This window comes from Rhinolophus ferrumequinum, chromosome 25 (genome assembly GCF_004115265.2).
Source record: "Rhinolophus ferrumequinum isolate MPI-CBG mRhiFer1 chromosome 25, mRhiFer1_v1.p, whole genome shotgun sequence".
Classification (NCBI taxonomy): domain Eukaryota; kingdom Metazoa; phylum Chordata; class Mammalia; order Chiroptera; family Rhinolophidae; genus Rhinolophus; species Rhinolophus ferrumequinum.
Genome location: NC_046308.1, coordinates 34820495 through 34832783, shown reverse-complemented (window position 1 = coordinate 34832783; position 12289 = coordinate 34820495).

The window sequence follows — 12289 nt, the reverse complement described above, 5'->3', positions numbered from 1 at the left end:
AAAAAAGAAGTCCAGATGTCTTTCATTGGAGGGACCATGGCAGGGCTGAAAGGACTTGCCCTGATAAGGCAGTACAGACTGCCCCAGCATATGCTTCAGAAGGGAAATGCCTGTATGTATAGGTGAGGGCTTTTGATTAGCCACGTGCTGTGTCCCCCCAACAGATAGCTCCTGGGACCTGCCTCTCTCTACCCCTCCATGGCTTCTGGTGCTCAAAGCCCCAAACCTGCATGAACCATGTATGTCCAATAGGCACCAGGGGCATACAGGAGGACTTTAAAACTAGGAGGCTGGTCTGGGCAGTTCCCAATAGCACTATAGCCCCAGTATGGAAGGACATTTCACCCCTCCCATAAATCTTAATGTGGTAGCAGCTTTAAGGCAGCCAGAGTCCAGTCTGTCCCTATTTGGACTTGTTTCTGGTTGTGGTCCCTGGCTGCTCCAGCTTTCAAAATGTCCAGGTGTCTCTCATTGGAGGGCACTGTGGCAGAGTCTCTTGGCCTTGTCCTGGCGAGGTAGTCCTGATTCTCCCACATCAGCCTTGAGAAAAAAAAATGATGTGCATATGTGTAAGTAAGGGCTTCTAGTTAAGCATTAGTCTTGTCCCCCTAAAAGCCTGGGACCTGGCCTCTACCTATACCTCCCTGGTTTCTGGTGCCAGCACATCTGACATGCATTGCTCTCAAACAATAGACACCTAGGGCAGCCAGGACCTTCCAGGCCTAGGGGGTTCATACAGTAGGTTCCCAATATTCTGCTTCGCTCCCAGCGTAGCAGGAGCTATCACTTTATGTACGATAGCAGCTTTAAAGCAGACACAGTCCCGTCAGTCCACATTTGAACTTGCTGCTTGGTGGAGTCCTGAGCTGCTCTAAACTTTAAAATGTCCAAGAGTATCTTACTGGAGAGAAAACTTGTCCAGTTGCTTGGCCACCCAATTGCAAGGCAGTCCAGATTTACACAGATCAGACTTCAGAGGGGGAAATGAATGTATGTGTAGATGAGAGTTTTTCATTAGGCAGATGTCTGGTTCCCCATAGAGCCAGGCCCTGACATCTTGCCTCTCTGGTCACCAACCTGGGTCATGGTGCACTAGTGCCACAGAGCTGCATGGCCCACGCATGCGCAATAGGTGCCCCAAGAAGCCAGGCCCCACCAGGCAAGGGAAGCTCATCAGGTGGTTCTCAACACCCTGTGTAGCACCCAGCATGAAACGAGCCCTTAACCTTTCTTGAAAATCAAATATCTTTATGAGTGGCAGCTTTAAAGTGGCAATGGCCTAGTCAGTCCCCATTTCTATTGCAATTTGATGGAGTCCTGGACTTCTTCAGCTATCAAAACCTCCAGGTATCTTTCATTGAAGGCAATCATGGATAGGCCAACAGGCTTCACTTTGGCCAGGCAGTCCAGATTAGCCCAGACCAACCTTCAGAATGGAAATACTCATATGTGTATGTCAGGGCTTCTAATAAGGCAAATGCCTTGCTCCTCACAGTCAGCTTCTGAGACCACACCCCTCAGGAGACCGCCTGGTTCCTCGTGTCCAGTGCCTCAGAGCCATGGGGCCCACACATGTTGTGGGGACAGAGTCCCCGAGAGCGGTTTCCAGGCTCTCGGCCTCACATGGAAGGGTGCTGGCTCGGGTAGTAGATGGCCGTCAGCTGTGGCTTGTTGGCCGTCAGCTATTGCCGGTTGGCCAATTAGCCCCTGATATAGCTGCCACGGCTGTGCTGGTTGGTGAGGGAGTCGAGGGAGTCGAGAGAGTCAGTTGGTCGGTTGGCAGGCAGAGAAGCGGACAGCATGTTGCAGGTTGTGTGACTCCAGCCTCCAGTGACACTATAGTGCCACCCTTGAGACTATAGTGGTATGACTCCCCTACCTATGGCTGTGGGTGTTCCTTTTTGGCCTAGCCATATCCTGTGTTCTTATGTGGGGAGCGGGACTAGAGGCCCCGCAGGTCACCTCGCACGACAAATGGCACAGCGAGCAGGGTCTCCCACATGACACATGTGCAATAGTCACCTGAGGCAGCCAGAGTCCTCCAGCCCCGGCACCAATTATAACATGTCATAAGAAAAATATACTTTCCATGATAATTACAGAATACATAAACTTTCTGGGAATAAGCCTCACAAAAATCTGCAAGGCTGTTATGGAGGAAAATATAAACTTCAGTTGAAATACATAAAGGAGATTTTAAGAAATGGAAATGTACGCCATATTTATGAAAGGAAGATTGACATTATAAAAAAGATTAATTAAATATATTAATACTTTAATATAATTCTAACCCAAATCCCAAGAACTCATGGCACTTGTCAAAGTAATTCTAAAATTCATGTTGTCCAATAAGAAAGCAAGATTCACACTGGTACTTATTAAAATACATAGCAATAATAGCAAACATTTACACAGTGTTCATTATGTGCCAGACAGTGTTCAAAGAGTTTTCCATTTATTACATTCACTGATACAACTGGCCCTCATAAATGATCGTATGTTGTAAGTGTGCCAATTACTAACAGAGCTCATAAGGCCATCAGCTTTGAGTGAGTCCCAGAGCAAGAGAAGGCTGTCAGACAAATAAACGCAGGGCACCTGGTAGGTCAACCGTCTCCACCTGAAAAACAGCTCTTGATTCCTTCCGTGTAACCCTGGGACATCAAGTGACCACTACACTAAACTGCTATAGTAAAATACTACATCTGAAATTCTCCTGAAATAAATACTACACGAACAGGGCCTCATTATTTTCTTAACTCCAAAGATTCAAAGAGGTGCCAATAAGCTGCCTGGAGCAGTTGGGGAAAGAAAACAAAGCATATGCAAGTGCTCCATCCCCCTTCTTACCCCATCCTCAGATCCTGTTGCCTGCCTTTCTGTCCCTGAGCCACTGTGTCCTTCCAGACCAAGTCAGCTAATTTGGTCATCACTGGGTTTGAATACCGCTGCTTATAGCCTCTGTGCATCTCTGAGGTTGGGCTGAGGACCTGCTAGTACAGCATCTTGTCAGGAACCAGAATCAGGAACTGCTATATTTTTCTGCATTTTAATAATTTTTTAAAATAAAAAGATGTACAAATAAAATTTTTATTTCAAAGCTGAATACATATGTAAAAGACATAAAAATGATTCTATATAAAAGTGTGTGAGGACAGAGCCCCAGAGAGCAGTTTCCAGGCTCTCAGCCTCACATAGAAAGGTGCTGGCTCGGGTAGTAGATGGCCATCAGCTGTAACCAGTTAGCCATTAGCCACTAATGTAACTGTCGTGGCTGGGCTAGCAGGCGTGGATTGCAGCTAGCAAATGGGCGTTGGTTGGTTGGTAGAGAAGCGGGCGGCCGATTGTGGATCGTGTGGCTCCTGCTTCCTGTACCTCCAACCCAGCCGCCAGCGAGAACATTGTGGTATGAACCCTCTATCCATGACTGTTGGTGTTACTTTCTGTCCTCACCATATCCTGCGTTCTTGTGCAGCAAGTGGGACCAGAGACCCTGTATGACAAAGTGTGAAAATCAAAATATAAGGAGAGAGAAATGTGTGAGATTTTACAATTCTAAAATAAGTGATTAACTTAGACATGTAACTGATGTTTTGTATTGCCGTCCAAGATATAACATGAGAGAATCCCAGGGAAGGGCTATGAACTGAACACTTTACAGACATGCTGATGGCTGTGAAATTTATACCAGGGCTTTAATTTTTTTCATTATGCTGAGGAGAAATTTTATTTACAAAGGATCCTAGAGGGATAGCAAATGTTGAAAAACCTAAAACCTCACAAACACAAGAGATTTGTCCCTCTGCTTATGCTCCCATTTGGATTAAAATCTCTAGTATTATATTTCCCAAAAATCTATTAGGGAATCAGGAAACATAATTTTAAAAGGCTGAAAGTGAAAGGAGAGAAAACCATTTTGTGGTAGTTCAGATTTTGAGAACGATCTTTTTCATTCTGGTCTTAAAATGAAAATGCATCCATTTTCCTTTAAGAACCCTGAGCACAGAGGCGTTTATGCCTGTCATAAGAGCTTACAAACCTGGGACAAATACCCAAGAATTAAAGGATCAAAGTCATAATTATGATGCAAAACTTGTCTGAGCGGCCCACAGCAGCCCCGGGAAGTTTTTGTGCTGGGCAGTGACCCAAAACCTGTGTCTCATCTTCTCTTGGGTAACTCTCAGGGATTTGCAAGCCCAAGGCAAGCAGTGGCTGGCTGCTGTATTCTCAAAGTGTTTTGCAAAGTAGTCACAGGCCAGGCGCTGGCACAAGAACTAAATCTCTATTAACCTTGGAAAAACCACCGGCTATACCTCATGACTCCTTGTGACCCTGCCCTGCCCTGCCCAGCTAGGGCTGCATTGCTAAAGGCATTCTCAATACAGGGTCAACCAGCCCGGCTGGCCACCTAAGAAGACTTTGTCAATAGCTGAGCTTTACAGAAAGCTGGCAGATGGCAACAGGCCTAGGGGGCCCTAGGCCTTGGCCTTTGTCTAAGCTGCCCCAGGCACAATACTGGTGGAAGCTGGTCTTGTTCACAGTGAAACCACCCCCTCATGCCTCCAGGTCCAGCATAGGCATTAGCCAAGCACATATAGCTTTGTAGCTCTTACAAGGTATCTGAAAGCCAGTCACAGGCAAGGCTGAAACTGGCCTGCATGGTGGCCCTTCCCAAGAGACACCAGAAAGGCCAGTTTCAGACCACACCAGAGTACTATCTGGTTAGCCCCACAAGTGGCACACTGAAAGGGTGGTCTCAACAGGCAGAAAAGCCCATGGGGGAGAATCCCTCTCTGAGGGGTTAGCCCTCACACAGCAGCTCATACCCTGTGAGCGTAGCCAATCCTAATAGTCAGCCTAGGAGTCAGTCCCACCCACTGATGAGCTAAAAGCAATCAAGGCTCAATTACAACAGGAGAACATACATAACGCCCTCAAGTGGTACTCCTGGAACACACAAGAGATGAGGGAGATTGTGCCATTGGACTACACAGGACACATACTACATAAGGCCACTGAGAAAAGACTAAGAAACATAAAAGATCTACCTAATACATAGAAGCAAACACAGAGGAGCAGCCAGAATGAGGAAACAAATAAACATGTCAGGAGAACATGTTTAAACCTCCAGAACAGGAGAAACCTCCAGAAATAGAACAAAACGAAATGGTGGCCACCAACCTACGAGAGACAGAGTTTAAAACACTGGTTATAAGAATGTTTAAGGAACTTAGTAAGAATTCCAACAGATAGATAGTAAACATAAAAAAGGACATAGAAACTATAAAAAAGAAACACTCTGAAATTAAGAATATAATCACTGAAATAAAGAATACACTAGAAGGAATCAACAGCAGATTAGATGAAGCAAAGGATCATATCAAAGATTTAGAAGACAAGGTAGAAGAAAGCACCCAATCAAAACCAAAAAAGAGTTTAAAAAAAAAATGAAGAGAGTTTAAGGGACCAGTGGGACAACATCAAGTGTAACAACATTCACATCATAGGAGTACCAGAAGGAGAAGAGAGGGAGCAACAAATCTAGAACCTATTTGGGGAAATAATGACTGAAAACTACCATAACCTAGCAAAGGAAATAGACATACAAGCCCAAGAAGCACAAACAGTACCAAGATGAACCCAAATAGGCCCACATCAAGACAAATCATAATTAAAATGCAAAGGTTAAAGAAAAAAAAAAGAATCCTAAAAGCAGCAAGAGAAAGGCAACTATAAGAAAGCTCCCATAAGATTGTCAGCTGATTTCTCAACAGAAATTTTGCAGACCAGAAGGAATTGGCACAAAATAATCAACATGATGAAAAGCAAGTATCTATTAACACAACCAGGACTACTCTACCCAGAAAGGCTATCATTTAAAATTGAAGGAGAGATAAAGAGCATCCCAGACAAGAAAGAGCTAAAGGAATTCATTGCTACCAGACAGTATTATAAGAAAGGTGAAAAGAACTTCTTTAAGCAGAAGAAAGAAGAAATCAAACAAATAAAGATTTTTAAAAAGATGAATAATAAAATGGCAATAACTATGTACCTATCAATAATCACTTTAAATGTAAATGGATTAAATGTTCCAATCAAAAGACACAGGGTAGCTGAATGGATAAGAAAACATGACTGATGCATATGATATGTTGTCTATAAGAGACCCACTTCAGTTTGAAAGATACACACAGACTGAAAGTAAAGGGATAGAAAAATATATTTTACACAAATGGAAACAAGAAAAAAAGCTGGGGTAGCAATACATATATCAGACAAACTAAGCTTTAAAATGAAGAATATATTCAATCCAACAAGAGGACATCACCCTATTATGCACCTAACATAGGAGCACCTAAATATATAAAGCAAATATTGACTGACATAAACACAGAGATCAGCACTAACACAATCATAATAGGGGACTTTAACCACACTGACACCAATGGACAGAACTTCTGGACAGAAAATCAACACGGAAACAGTGCCTTTAAATGACACACTAGCCTGCATAGATTTAGTTGATATTTTTAGAACATTTCACCCCAAAGCATCAGAATATGCATTCTTTTAAAATGCACATGGGACATTTTCCAAGATAGACCGCATGTTAGGCCACAACACAAGTCTCAATAAATTTAAGAAGATTGAAATAATACCAAGCATCTTCTCTGACTACAGTGCTATGACACTAGAAATCAATCACAAGAAGAAAACCAGAAATCACACAAGCACAAGGAGGCTGAATAACATGTTACTAAATAATGAATGGGTCAACAATGAAATCAAGGAACAAATCAAAAGATACCTTGAGACAAACAAAAATGAAAACACAACAACCAAATATCTATGGGATGCAGTAAAGGCAGTCCTAAGAGGGAAATTAATAGCAATGCAGACCTAAGAAACAAGAAAAATCTCAAATTAATACTCTATCTTTATACCTAAGGGAACTGGAAAAGAACAGCGAAATAGGCCTAAAGTGAGTACAAGGAAGGAAATAATAAAAATCAGAGTGGAAATAAATGAAATAGAGACTAACAACAACAACAACAACAAAATACAAAAGATTAATGAAACCAAGAGCGAGGTTTTTGAAAAGATAAACAAAATTGACAAACCTTTAACCAGACTCATCAAGAAAACAAGAGAGAGGACCCAAATAAATAAAATCAGAAATGAAAGAGGAGAAGGAACAATTGACACCACAGAAATACAAAAAAATTTTAAGAAAATACTACGAGCAGCAATATGCCAACAAATTAAACAATCTGGAACAAATGGATAAATTCCTAGACGCATACAATTTTCCAAGGTTAAATCAAGAAGAAACAGAAAATCTGAACAGACTAATTACTACCACTGAAATTGAATCAGAAATCAACAAGCTCCAAACAAGCAAAAGTCCTGAACCAGATGGCTTCACAGGTGAATTTTACCAAACATTCAAAAAAAAAAAAAAAAATTAACACCTATTCTTCTCAAACTATTCCAAAAATCCAGAAGGAGGGAAGGCTCCTGAGATCATTTCATGAGGTCACCATTACCCTGATTCCAAAACCAAACAAAGACATTACCAAAACAGAAAACTATAGGCCGATATCATTAATGAATATAGATGCAAAAATCCTCTACAAAATATTAGCAAACCAAATTCAGCAATACATTAAAAAGATCATATACCACAATCAAGTGGGATTGATTCCTGGTATGCAATGAGGGTTCAATATCTGCAAATCAATTAACACGATAAACCACATAAACAAAATGAAAAACAAAAATTACATGGTCATATCAATAGATGCAGAAAGAGCATATGACAAAATCCAGCATCTATTTGTGATAAAAACTCTCAGCAAAGTGGGAATAGAGAGAACATATCTCAACATAATGAAGGCCACATATGACAAACCAATAGCTAATAACATATCAATGGGGAAAAGCTAAAAGCACTCCTCTTAATATCAGGAACAAGACAAGGATGCTCACTTTCACCACTTTTATTCAACATAGTACTGGAAGTTCTAGACACAGCAATCAGACAAGTAAAAGAAATAAAAGGCCTCCAAATTGGAAAGGAAGAAGTAAAATTGTCATTATTTGCAGATGACATGATACTATATAGAGAGAGCCCCAAAGAGTCCACCAAAAAACTATTAGAACTGATAAATGGATTCAGTAAAGTAGCAGGATACAAAATTATAATTCAGAAATTGGTTGCATTTTTATACACCACTAATGAACCATCAGAAAAAGAAATTTAAAAAACAATCCCATTTATAACTGCATCCAAAAACATAAAATACTTAGGAATAAATTTAACCAAGGAAGGAAAAGACCTATACTCAGAAAATTATATGACATTGAAGAGAAAAATTAAAGAAGATACAAATAAATGGAAACATATACCATGCTCATGGATAGGGAGAATTTAGTTAAAATGTCCATACTACCCTAAGCAATCTATAGATTCAATGCAATCCCTATCAAAATACCAATGGCATTTTTCACAGAACTAGAATGAATAATCCTAAAATTTATATGGAACAATAAAATACACCGAATAGCCACAGCAATCCTCAGAAATAAGAACAAAGCTGGAGGTATCATACTACCTAATATCAAACTATACTACAAGGCAGTAGTCATCAAAACACCATGATATTGGCATAAAAACAGACACATAGATCAATGGAACAGAGAGCCCAGAAATAAATCCACACCTATATGGTCATTTAATCTATGACAAAGGAAGCAATAATTTACATTGGGGTAAAAACAGTCTATTCAATAAATGGTGCTGGGAAAACTGGACAGATACATACAAAAAAATAAAACTGGACCATCTGCTTACACCATATATAAGAATAAGCTCATAATGAGTTAAATACTTAAATGTGAGACCCAAAACCATAAAACTCCTAGAAGAAAATATAGGAAGTAAACTCTCAGACATTACTCTCAGTAATATTTTTGCTGAAATATACCTTGGGCAAGGAAAACAAAAGGAAAAATAAACAAATGGGACTACATCAAACTAAAACGTTTTTGCAAAGTAAAGAAAACCATCAACAAATTGAAAAGATATCTCACTGAATGAGAAAAGATACACCTGATAAAGGGTTAATATCCAAAATTAAAAAAAAAAAAAAAACTCATACAACTCAACACTAAAAAAACAAACAATCCAATTAACAAAAGGGCAGAGGACTTGAATAGCATTTCTCCAAAGAGAAATGCCAACATGGATGGCCAATAGACATATGAAAAGATGCTCAATGTCACTAATCATCAGAGAAATGCAACTGAAAACCACAGTGAGATACCACCTCACTCCTGTCAGAATGGCTATCATCAGTACATCAACAAACAAGGGTTGGCAAGTCTGTGGAGAAAAGGGAACCCGCATGTACTGTTGGTGGGATTGCAAATTGGTATAGTCACTATAGAAAACAGTATGGAGGTTCCTCAAAAAATTAAAAATAGAACTAACTTATGACCCAGCAATTCCACTCCTGAGGATTTATCCAAAGAAATCCAAAACACTAATATCACCCCTATATTTACTGCAATGCCATTCAAAATAGCCAAGATATGGAAACAACTGAAATGCCCATCAATAGACAATTGGATAAAGAAATTGTGGTACATTTATACAATGGAGTACTACTCTGCCATAAAAAAAATGAAATTTACCATTTGCAACAACATGGATGGACCTAGAGGATATTACACTAAGTGAAATAAGTCAGACTGAGAAAGACAAATACGATATGATCTCACTTATATGGGGAATCTAAAGAACAGAAAAACTGAACAAGCAAAACAGAAATAGACTTATAGATACAGAGAACAAAGGTTCTAATGGAGAACAGATACAGAGAATAAATCTAGGTTGCTAGATTGGAGGGGCTTGGGGAGATGGGTGAGAAAGGTGAAGGGATTAGGAAGTACAAACTGGTAGTCACAAAGCAGTCATGGGAAATGTAAATACAGTATGGGGAATATAGTCAATAATGGTGTAAAAACTATGTATGGTGTCAGGTGGGTACTAGACTTATCGAGGGGATCACTTCATAAATTATGTAAATGCGTAACCACTGCACTTTACACCTAAAACTAATATAAAATATTATTGAATGCCAACTGCAGTTATATACTCGGGGTGCCAAAAAATGTATACAAGTGGACAGTTTGGTCAATGTTGCTCAAGCAGTAATTTGCCGTAATCAAAAGTGTCTGGACACTTTGAACAGCTCTTGTAATTACAAAAGTCAAATGTGACTTGTATTCATATTTTGTTATCAGTATATATTATTACAATTTTAATAGTTTTCCTTTCTTAAAATGTGTATACATTTTTTGGCACTACATAATATATATATATATATATATGTGTATATATATATACACACACACACACATACATACACACACATATATATATATGTATATATGTATATATTCATGGGATGTGAAGTATAGCATAGGGAATATAGTCAATGGTATGGTAATAGCTATGTCCAGTGTCAGAGGGGTAGTAGACTTGTTGGGGTTATCACTTTCTGAGGTGTGTAAATGTCTAATAATTATGTTGTTTTGTACACCTGAAACTAACTTTAAAAATACTTTAAAAAGGGAGTGGGGGAAGCTTTTCAAAAGCAGAAGTGGCTGGAAATGTTCCCTTGCCTAAGCAGGCCGCTCCCAAGTCACCCTAAATAATTGTTTTTGAAGGACAAATAAAAATCTTAAACCCTAGCCACCTCAATGAATAAACTTATTTCCACTGTTATAAATTAATAGGTTTCTATTAGGTCTCTGTTTGTATCTATATATGTGTACGTATATCTACCTCTAGAGGACATTATTAAAATTGGTTTATAAAATGAGATTTGTTTAAATGGCTTAAAGAAATTGTGCTTATATTAAGTAAGAAATAGAAACGAACCCAATTGAATTTTAGGATTATGTGATCTGGGAAATTATTTAATATGAAAGCTAATTTAAGTTTTTTGGTTTAATTAAACAGGCGTGTCTTTAGAATTATCGACATCCTCCAGGACAGTCCCCATCATACAAAATGATCTGTCCCCAAAGAGTAACAGTGCTGAGGTTGAGATGCTGTTCTACGACAAATGTTCTCAAAGTGGGGTCCTCAGACCAGCAATATCGGCATCACCTGGAATTTGGTTGAAATGCAGATCCTCAGGCACCTCTCCAGACCTACTGAATCAGAAATTTGGGGGATGGAGCCCGAGTAATCCATGTTTTCATGAGCTCTCCATGTGACTGTGCTGTATGTACATTAAGGTTTATGTTCTATGGAAGTAAGAGCGTATGACATGGAACCACCTGATACTTTTCAGTTCTTCAGGACAGCAGGAAGGAGGAGCAAAAGTCAAAGGAAAGGAGCCATGCTGCCATTTTGCTGCTTTCTCCTCCATGGGCTTTGACTGAGAGATGCAGCTTGTGGTGGAGCAGTAAAGGAAGTGCTGAACAGGAAGCTCTTGCCCTACAAACTCTGTGGACTATGGAGGCTCTTGTCCACATGGGTGCTGCTGGGCCCCTGGAATTTATGGATACAAGGGATGAACTGACGATTTCGACTCTGGGGGCTGGCTGGGGACTAACTGCAGCCCACTGTATAACTGGCGTAACCCCGGCTCCCACTGGAATTCACAGAACCTCTGAGGTCCGGCTGTGATTCCTTTTAGTCTTGGCTTGGAAGCTTCTTCAGTAGCCCTTGATGCAGTGCCAACTTACCCCACTGGTGACCCACTCTTCCAAGCTCCTGAGAATCCTGTCAGCTAATCCCAAAGCCTGGTTACAAGGTGCTGGGATTTGCAGAGGCTTGAAGAAGTGAAGCGCCCTAGTTCTTCCCTCTGCCTGCCCACGCTGTGCCACCAAGTTGATTCACCCCAAGAACGTAGATGGCTCTCTGTCCTTTGCTATGGCTCTGAAGGGTTGCAGCCACACATAGGAGGACCGGGAGTAGAACAGGGAATAAAGAAGAGCTGTGAATCAGGTGCCAAAGATGGTAACCAGGAGGTGGGTAAAGAATGGTAAAGCAATGAGAGGCACTGGATAAGGCAGTTGGTTGGCACAAGTCTCAAAGAAGCAGGTTTTCACTTGAGTATCAAACAAGCATTAAGGAGTAAAAGGAAAATACTTTTTTTTTTACACTGAAAATGCAAAGCACATGTGAACTGCCTGCCATTTCCTTCATTACCTTTTATATTTTATTTGATTTCTTGGAAATACCATATTTGCTTCAGATTTACATTTGTGG